Source organism: Oncorhynchus tshawytscha, linkage group LG03, assembly GCF_018296145.1.
Source record: "Oncorhynchus tshawytscha isolate Ot180627B linkage group LG03, Otsh_v2.0, whole genome shotgun sequence".
In the NCBI taxonomy this organism is placed as follows: domain Eukaryota; kingdom Metazoa; phylum Chordata; class Actinopteri; order Salmoniformes; family Salmonidae; genus Oncorhynchus; species Oncorhynchus tshawytscha.
Window position 1 is genome coordinate 22,683,550 of NC_056431.1, and position 9,526 is coordinate 22,693,075.

Here is a 9,526-nt window from a genome sequence, read left to right on the forward strand (position 1 = left end):
CTTTTTTTAATTGAACCTTTATTTGACTTCTCCAGTGTGTGAAGAAACTAATTGAGTAAAAGAGATTCCCTTTCCGGTTTTCTCTAATCAGAGGTCGACCTGTCAGTCACACTGCATTTTGGGTACCTCCGGACCGGTGCCACTGCTCCATTCTCACATCTGTGTGCTGTAACATGATCTGCTGATCCCATTGGCTGACCTCTGGCCCCAAACCCCGGCTCAAGGAAGCCCCACTTCCTGCTGTGGGCACTGTGTGTGAGGTAGAAAAAGACACCAACCTTGTTTGACGCCATCTTTTCCCCTATGAGGGAGTTAGTGCACATCCTGCGAAATGCAAATCACCCCTCATTGTTCCTCACTATGCTCGCCACCTCAGTTGTGAGACTCCATTATAGCAGGTGGCTAAATCCTAGCACGATTCCTGGAGCCAGTCAGCTGTTTGAGCTCCTATTAACGTATGGTGATAATCCCTAGAAAGCTGTGAACAGTCATGTATCGAGGTGCAGGGGCGCCGTGGAGACAACAGGGTCGCCCTGGGGGTCCAACAAAGTTGTTCCAGATCCCGCTGCTGCCACCAAAGACGCCCAAATGTAAAGTAATCTGGCCTGGATCTGGGCTGCGGAGGCCACTATCTGACAGTGATTGGCTCACACAGACAGGATGTGAGTGCCCCAACTCAAACCTGTCTGCCCTACCTTTACCAACCTGAGTGCAGGGCACACTCAGTATTAATGTTCCTAAAAGTCAGTATAGAGTATATAGTCTCTTTAAGAAGTGCCTACTGTAGATAGCTCTGACTTTCTTTTTGCACAGGTTTTATTTCACTAAGACACCGGGTACACGGGAAAGAAGCAAAGAACAATGACTTATACTGTATGTCGGGTTGTCAGCGTTTTTATTTTAAACCTACTAGAAATGGTTTTGTTTTACCTCTGGTCCTTGCACAAAGGTAATCATGTAATGGCATGAGGCCCGTTGATGTTTAGTTGGTTTGTCTTTCGTAAGAAGTGAGATTGCACGCTAATCAACAGAAAAGAGGCGCCATGGCCCATGGATCTTTCTTTTGTGGCAGTTCTTGTCCAGTTGTTGTCCGGAATAAATCAATCTAACCAGCCAACCAAATGAAGGTTGCTGTACATTTTCATTGAGTTGTTGGTGAATTGAGGAGAAACAAAGTTGACTTCACCTTCAGGGCATTTTCTGGATGCAGACCCCTTTCCTTTCACTGACACAGATATGATGTGAAAGGATACATGGCTTGGCATCAGGGCTTTCCTGATATGCATCTCTCTTGGTCTGTCTCCAACTGAAAATCTCCATCCTACTGTACAGTATATCCTCCCTCTTGAAACACAACTCTTATCTGCTAACCCATAACACTAAGCAGAGAGTATAGATTGTATCCGACCCATTGTTTTATGTATGGGAACTATTCCCACTGTATACATCTAGGCCTAATGGTCATAACCACCATTCCCTCTGTGTCCTCTATTTTCCAGAACTTTAAATCGTTTAGTTCCATCAGCATGACCTGGCTATTAATTTCTCTCGGCATGTGTACATAGTCCAGGCAGCCAGGCTCCAGAGCCCAGACCTGGTGGCATTCTGTCCGACCTTAGCATGCCCCAGATACCTCCACTCTGTACTTCTACTCTGACCTCTACTCCCGTCCCCTGCCCTCTCCTCCCAGTCACAACACCCTTCTTTTGTTTACATCTGCCGAGGAACACCATGCCTCCACGTTGTTTTGTTAAACACACGTAATCTCACCAAGAAAAAAGAGCGAGGGAGAGAAAAAGAGACAAAAAAGGAGGGAGTAGAGGGTGAGAGTTCCCAGAGCCCTAAAGACGTCGGGAATTGTTGACGCTAGTGGCAAGGTTGTTTTGGCTCACCTGGATAGCGACTGGGGGTGGAGATCTGATTGATGGTTGGGGCTATGGCTGAGGCCTATCGAGATGCTAAGCTCTGTGTTGTGGGTCAGAGCCATCCTCTCACTGACTCATCTCTAGACAGCTCACTCTTTCAGCCCCATTGCTCGGCCGAGGAAAACAGTCACAAGGTGCTGGGAATCCAAATCGTGCGATGAGAAAGACAGGAATGTGCCATGTGTAATATTTTTTGATCTTATTAAAGAACAATATTATTGTAAGAAGTGGAGAAAAAAGGAGTCGAAGCATGGCAGAGGATGGAGGATAACATTCTCTGAAGGCCTAGGTATTTCCAGTTGGCTCAGGGAGGCGTAGCCTCTGGGTGAACAACTGAATGTCTTTGTCCCCTTAAAACAATGCCAGACATGGTTGGGCCGAGCCAGAGGACATGCCATCGTAATGAAAAGTGTGTTGGAGTCAAGCGGCAGAAGTCATTCGGCCTACAGCTCAGCACACAAACAAATGGAAGCAACACATTCAGGTGTTCGGCGAAAACAAACAGTGGAAACTTCAGGATAAGTGTCCGTTTGTAGGTCAACGGGATAGCTGAATAGCAAGTCTAAGCTAAGTGTCAATACGGCAAACTGCAATAATATTGAGAACCGTCAATGTGGGAGTGTTTGTTGGAACAGTCATGGAAATTAGGCATTTTTGCTTTGATGGCCCCTCCCTCCATAGTTTACATTATCATAATGAAAGTGGATTTAATTAACCCTCACGTTTAGCTTAACCAACATAGCCAGCTGCTACCTACTGCAAATATTCTCATTTTCCATGCTTATGATATCATTTTTCTTAAGTAGCTTTTGTAAAAGAGGCCTTTCTCTGTCAAGAGAGGCTATATTGACTTTTGGTCGGAGGTTAGTACCTGTGGATTATACAGTCCAATGTGACTGACTTCTCCCTCAGTGGCACACAACAACCCCAAACTTCGACTTAGTACTCTGCACCGAAGAGTGTTCAATTCAATAAACTATTTTTTGGAAATAACATAACTTTCCAAATCTTTCCATATCTTCACTGCTCAGGCTGTATTTATAGACTCGTGGGAAGGAACCTTGAAGGCCCGTGGGCGTGTTTGTCTTCCTGCATTAGCTACCTTTGCCAACAGAGGGTCTGGGGAGCTCTACAACGGAGGATGAAACTGGACGGAGCTTGTGGGAAGTGGCAGACATCAAAGGTGTCTTGATCACAAAGGGGAAGGCAGCCAAGAACGCTGCCCATGGACACGAGGAGGGATCTGTCAAATACCTGGCTCTGGACGGATGTCGAGAAAGATCCTGGCGAATTCACTCACACGGGAGGGAAGCCTCATCTAGGCCTATATTAAGTCTACTGCGCTCCCTTCAGAAGTTCATAAAAATCTCCAATTTCACCTTGGTTCTTCTAATCTTCACCATCAATTAGTCCATATGGTGGAGGTTTTCGTGGCCCAGGCGAGCCACTTCTACTCTATATACCCTTTGGCAACATGCTTAGCCAAAATAGATTCCATATGTAGCCTATACTGGTTTACAGTTGATACAGTATATGACCCTCTGTATACAATGTAACGACCATAGAAATAGACTGAATAAAAGATCATTCAAGTCAATGATGGCATAATGGGTGGACTGGCAGACATAGTGAGTGTACCCATAGGAGCAAAGCAGGAAGTAAAAGCAGGAGGTGTACCCATCAAAGTGTGCTGTGATTTGTTGATTCAACTCAACTGACATTACACAATTCCGTTCCATTGCATGAGCCACATAGGTTAACATAATTTGAGTTAACATTCTACATTACCATGAAAATGATTGCATCACAATACAAGGCAGCCAGTGCAAGTGTACCCATAGACGGGGTGGTTGCTAGCAACAAAACCGAGGCATGTGCAACTATGGGACAAAACAGACTGGTTTGGCTTGGATTGTTGATCAAATGTAAGCTATATTTTGTCTCCACTGTTTATTGAAAACATACATTTGCACAATGAGCACTTGTTGTCTCTCAAATACATATTTACAGTTGTTGGTTAACAAGCTAGCAAATTTGAGCCATATTAGCATTGAAATGAAATCAGTCAAAACACCTCAAAACAAGACATGGTATCAAAAACAAGATGAAATGAGCCACTTACAATTCCCCACGTGGCAGTTTCTTGTCCTTCTTGCTGGCAATCTGGCCATCCAGAATCACAAAAACACACTGATTACTTCCCCATGGAAACACGAACATAATTTCCACGCCGGTCTATTCATTACATTACTATGGTAATGACTTCACCAAGCATTGGGTAAGATGTCTTGCTGACCGAGCCCACACTATCTGAGAACCCAAACAAGGCATCAACCACCTTGCCTTAGGAGACTCAATGACATGCATCAATGCTCCTCCTAGCTTTTTCTGTTCAAATTCACTCTCTACAGTACCTACAATGAAGTCGACACTGCTTGTCTGTCCGTGGTGCACCAGTTCCCACTCCAACCCAGCCCCCACCCTCATCCTCATCTCCTAGAGGAAGACGCCGGAAGGCGAACGTGCGATTGGGCGTCACTTACCACCTGTCCCGTGACAGAGGTGTTGAGGACAGCGAGTGGCTCTCTGACAGGCCCTATTGTCCCCACGCGGCCTAGGCGGTCTGGCTACAATTTGTCTGAGTCCTTCACCTGGAGACATGGTCCTCTAGCTCTCTGTTACCCTCCACCATTCCCTACCTGCAGTAACATGCTTGGGTCTATGCTTCCTTTCTGTGGCGGTTTGCTCTGTTGTTATTTCTTGGACAGTGGGAAGGTCGGATGTGGCTACACAGAGGCCTTGTCAGCACTTACCTTGTCCAACAACATGGGACTAAGTGGACATGTCTTGTAGGGACAGGAGATGTGGAGATATGTGTTTGCAGCTCGACTCAACCTTTCTTTCATTCTAGCACAGGTAGTTTTCTGAAACCATTGTGTATTGAGATGGTCAAAAGTACAGATTTAAGAGTGGCAGTATGCTTTAAAAGATTTGCAGTGAATAATTTAGTGCAGAGGCCAAAGTTCTTAATTTTAGCACTAATCTTTAACATTACGGAACTATTATAATTCTGACATACCTCCTTAGGCTCAGAACAAACATTTACTGTACATGGAGATCTCTCAGTGGAGGCCTGCAGGCATCTAGTCAACATGTGCAGGGGAAACAGCACTCAAAACACCAGAGTGGGTAACCAACATCAGTGCCAAAACATCAGTTACAACCTGACTAGTGTTTAAATGACGATGAAACCACAAAGGAGAGAAGACATGGTATAATGTCAGGGGAAAGGATGTTGGCTTCTGGATTCATTCAACTATTTTATTCTATTAGGAATTGTTTGATTTACGCAGCCTTTTAATTCACAATATTCTATATTTACTGTGTTACCTGATCGTAATTTAATCGAGAAGTGCTTGATCGTTTGTAATGAGATTGCCGCTGTGGGGAAACTAATTCACGGATGCTGATCCTGTGTACTTCCTAAGGCCCAAAATGTGTTGAGAAGGAGAGAGGGCAATGAGTCTTGTTTACTCTGTGCTTGAGCAAATGCTGCACTTATGGGTAGCTGCTCAAAAGTAACCTTGTTCCCTGGCTAGCCTGTCAGTCACAGAGGTGGCCTTAGTTTGGAGCCTTGTGAGGTTTCAAAGAGCACAAACTCTCCCTGGTCCCCGACTGCTCAACCTAAATTGCAAATGTCTGTAATCCTCGCCCACGGCGATACCTGGAGGCTTTTCCCTGAATTAAATGTTGATTAGTCAGGCTCTTTTTAGATTGAGTTGCCCATATACCGCAGTGCTCTCCTATTGGAAACTTGAATCCCCCATAAGCAGCAGTATGTGGACCGTTCCAGAGCTTCCTTGAGGGGTGCATGGTGCGGAATGACCCATATCGTGAACACAGAGTGGGAGGTATAGGCTGAGGGGAATAGGGGCCACATAGGCAGCCACTGGCTCCACTCTTGTATAACCCCAGGCTATTCTAAAGTATAATGTCACACTTTCATTAAAAGAAGGAGCCTCTGTCCATCTTGCTTGCTTTCGATGCCACAGTCCAAAACACTGACACCTTTTATGTGACCATTACAGGCACCGTTGGACAGAATAGGGCTGTTGACATAAAGAGACCCTTTAAAGTGCTAAAATGTACCAACCTCCCTGGTCCACTTGGTCTGACCACAGTCTGACCACCGGGGTTAATGGTACCAGACCATGCCACCATTTTATGTGGACTTTTCCTCATAGCTCTTCCATTTCTGAAAAGCCTGGATTGATCATCTACCTAGCCCTGAGCATGGATTTTTAGAGCCAGGTTTAAGTTAGGCATTGGTAAATAACTGTTGGTCTCTTTATGACCTTAAAACAATGTCAAATAAGCTTGACCCTGTCTTGACCTTTGCCACGGATCTCCCAGTAACATGTTGTTGTCCAGGGAAGAGGTGCGGCCACGCTAATGCTATGGTCAGTGTCTGCTGTCATTTTATGGGAGATAGTTGGTCAGGCTTCACCCATGTCAACAATGGAGTTTGGTGGCCTTGTTTTCCTCCGTTAGCGCATCTACTTTCTTACCAGATACATTCCCAATGTTTACAAGATGAATTGTCCGATTAACATTTTACCCCGTACTGTTTGTATTTTTTGTCATCGCAATAAGCTTTTGGAAATACTTTGATATAACCAACAGAGCTCAGAAATCCAGTGACAATGTATACCAATGGCAACAGATGTTCACCCTTTAATTTATCTTAACAATTTGTTACATCACTGTGAGAGATCCAGATAAGCAATTACCAAAACTCGCCTAAAATAAGGCAATCAGAGACTGGTTTACAAGTAGCCCATGTCTTTAGATATCAGAACAGGCCTAGTGTTCTGATACCACTAGTAACAGATGACCTCTTGTCTAATTATGCCACCCAAGCCTAAATTCTGTTTATCTCAGCCTGTCTGTTCATCCTTAACCCCTGTCTATCCTTATCTCTCCATGCTTTCTGTGTGTGTTAACAAGGCGGTTGCTATAAACAGGAAGAAGAGGCCTATTACAGTTTCCTCTCGTTTCTCCCAGGAAGAAACAATCCCTTATCAATGAGTAGCACAAAACAGAACAGGCACGCTTGCGCACACACACACACACACACACACACACACACACACACACACACACACACACACACACACACACACACACACACACACACACACACACACACACACACACATCAATGCCAGCTCAGGTTCAGCTGTAGTCTCAAGTATCCGTGTTTATTTAGTATCAGCGTTTACTACCTGTATTGCCCACTCTTCACTGTGTAAGGAGTTGGGAGTGGGACACTCTATAAGATGGTGATTGTTAAATGCTCAAGATTTGATAGGAAAACAGTTCCAATTCTGATGCCAAAATTGTGGAAATCCAGTCCATTGATTCATAACTGGAAGAAAAATAACAGTAATACAGACAGGCCCCGCCCCTTGGCGAGCTCACTTCCTCCCTGCCATTCCCAATTTGTCGGTTACTGGAATAACACTTTCATTCAATTCCCTGAATCTGGAATCAACAGAGTGAGTTGCCAAGCAATAACAGCAAATTCACCGAATGAATGTGAGTACCGGCAAGTGAACAAAGCACGTGAATCACTAGACAACGTTCCCACAACATTCTGAGGAAGGATATGATGGAGTTCCACTGTAACTCCTGCAGTAGTGTTGGGGAAGTTCATTTGACCTCACCGATGCATTTTGCCGCCATTGAAATGGACTGCTTGTCATTGACGTGGATATGAGTCATTGAGTATCGGCATTGAGTTGTTCACTATGTGCAAGATTATTGCATTCCTCACCAATCTCTTGCACACAAACCCCACGGACAGATGAAGTTTGAAGTTTGTCAGAGAGGGGGCCGAGTCTCACAGACGAGGTGAAAAAAATCTAGGAGAAAATGAGAGCGGGATGTAAAGAGATAAGGAAGAGCAAATGCTATGTACACGAGGGGGTTGTGTTTGTGTTGGACTGCCTCTTCTCTTCCTCCCCCTATCACCCCATCCTCCACACCCTGCTCCCCTGGGGCTTTACAGGCCAGGTTTGAAGTATCTGTTTGTGTGTGTGAGACTGCGTTTCTGTGTGTATGTGTGTGTGTGTGTGTGTGTGTGTGTGTGTGTGTGTGTGCATGTGATTTTTTTGTGTGTCTTTGCCATTTTGAAGTGTGTGTGGCTGTACCTGCATGTGATCCTGTGTGTGTGTGCGTGTGCACCCAACAAGCTCTCATAAACGTCACATTTCGAAGGTTAAGTTTAGACATTCATTCCGAATGGTTAAGTTAAGGGTTATTATTTGTCTTTTGACCTAAACATGCGAACACCATCAGATAAAATTCATAGCAAGCAGTTTACTGGAATGACATTCACTCTCAAGGGATGGTTGGCCCAAAATAACTAACTTAAAGCCACATCCCCCAATAAGCTACAAATATGACTGCATTGAGGCATATGTCACTGTGCTTCTATGGCTCTATGCACCATGCCACTACCTACTTCATTTGTTCATTTAGAAAATACGACAGCTCATAATCCAGTGCCTTCTTCACCGTCAACAGCAAAATGTTCTCTCATCCTCATCCTCATGGCAAAATGTGTAGAATAGCATGACACTAGCAATAAAACTGCTATTTTTTCTCTTTGTCTCATGGTGAAATGTGTAGCATTGCAGGAAGTTAGCTGCACCCCCCAAAATAGAAATGGAATGAATATAACGGACCCATTGAAGTAAATAATGGCATACTGGGTGCCCATTGCAAGTGTACCATTTGGAGAAAAGCAGGAAGTAAAAGCAGGAAGTGTACTCATCAATTATGTGCTGTGATTTGTTGATTCGGCTATTTCAGCCACTATTTCAAGCACACAGCCATGCAATCTCCATAGACAAACATTGGCAGTACAATGGTTTTACTGAAGAGCTCAGTGACTTTCTGTGTGGCACCGTCATAGGATGCCACCTTTCCAACAAGTCAGTTTGACACATTTCTGCTCTGCTCGAGCTGCCCCTGTCAACTGTAAGTGCGGTTATTGTGAAGTGGGAAGGCCTGAACCATGAAGGGAAATCTTAACGATTAACGGGAAATCTTAACGCTACAGCATACGATGATGACCTTCTACATGATTCTGTGCTTCCAACTTTGTGGCAACACTTTGGGAAAGGCATTTTCCTGTTTCAGCATGACAATTCCCCCATGCACAAAGTGAAGTCCATACAGAACTTAAATGTCAAGATCGGTGTGACAAATATTGACTAGCCGGCACAAAGCCCTGACCTCAACCCCATCGAACACCTTTGAGATGAATTGGAACACCGACTCTGAGCCAGGCCTATTCGCCCAACATCAGCACCCGACCTCACTAACGCTCTTGTGGCTGAAAGGAAGCAAGTCCCGGCAGCAATGTTCCAATAACTAGTGGAAAGTCTTCCCAGAAGAGTGGAGGCTGTTATACCAGAAAAGTGGGGACCAACTCCATATTAATGCTTATGATTTTGGAATGGGATGTCAGACAAGCAGGTGTCCACATACTTTTGGTCATATAGTGGATTTTCCATTGATTGAGCCAAACATTA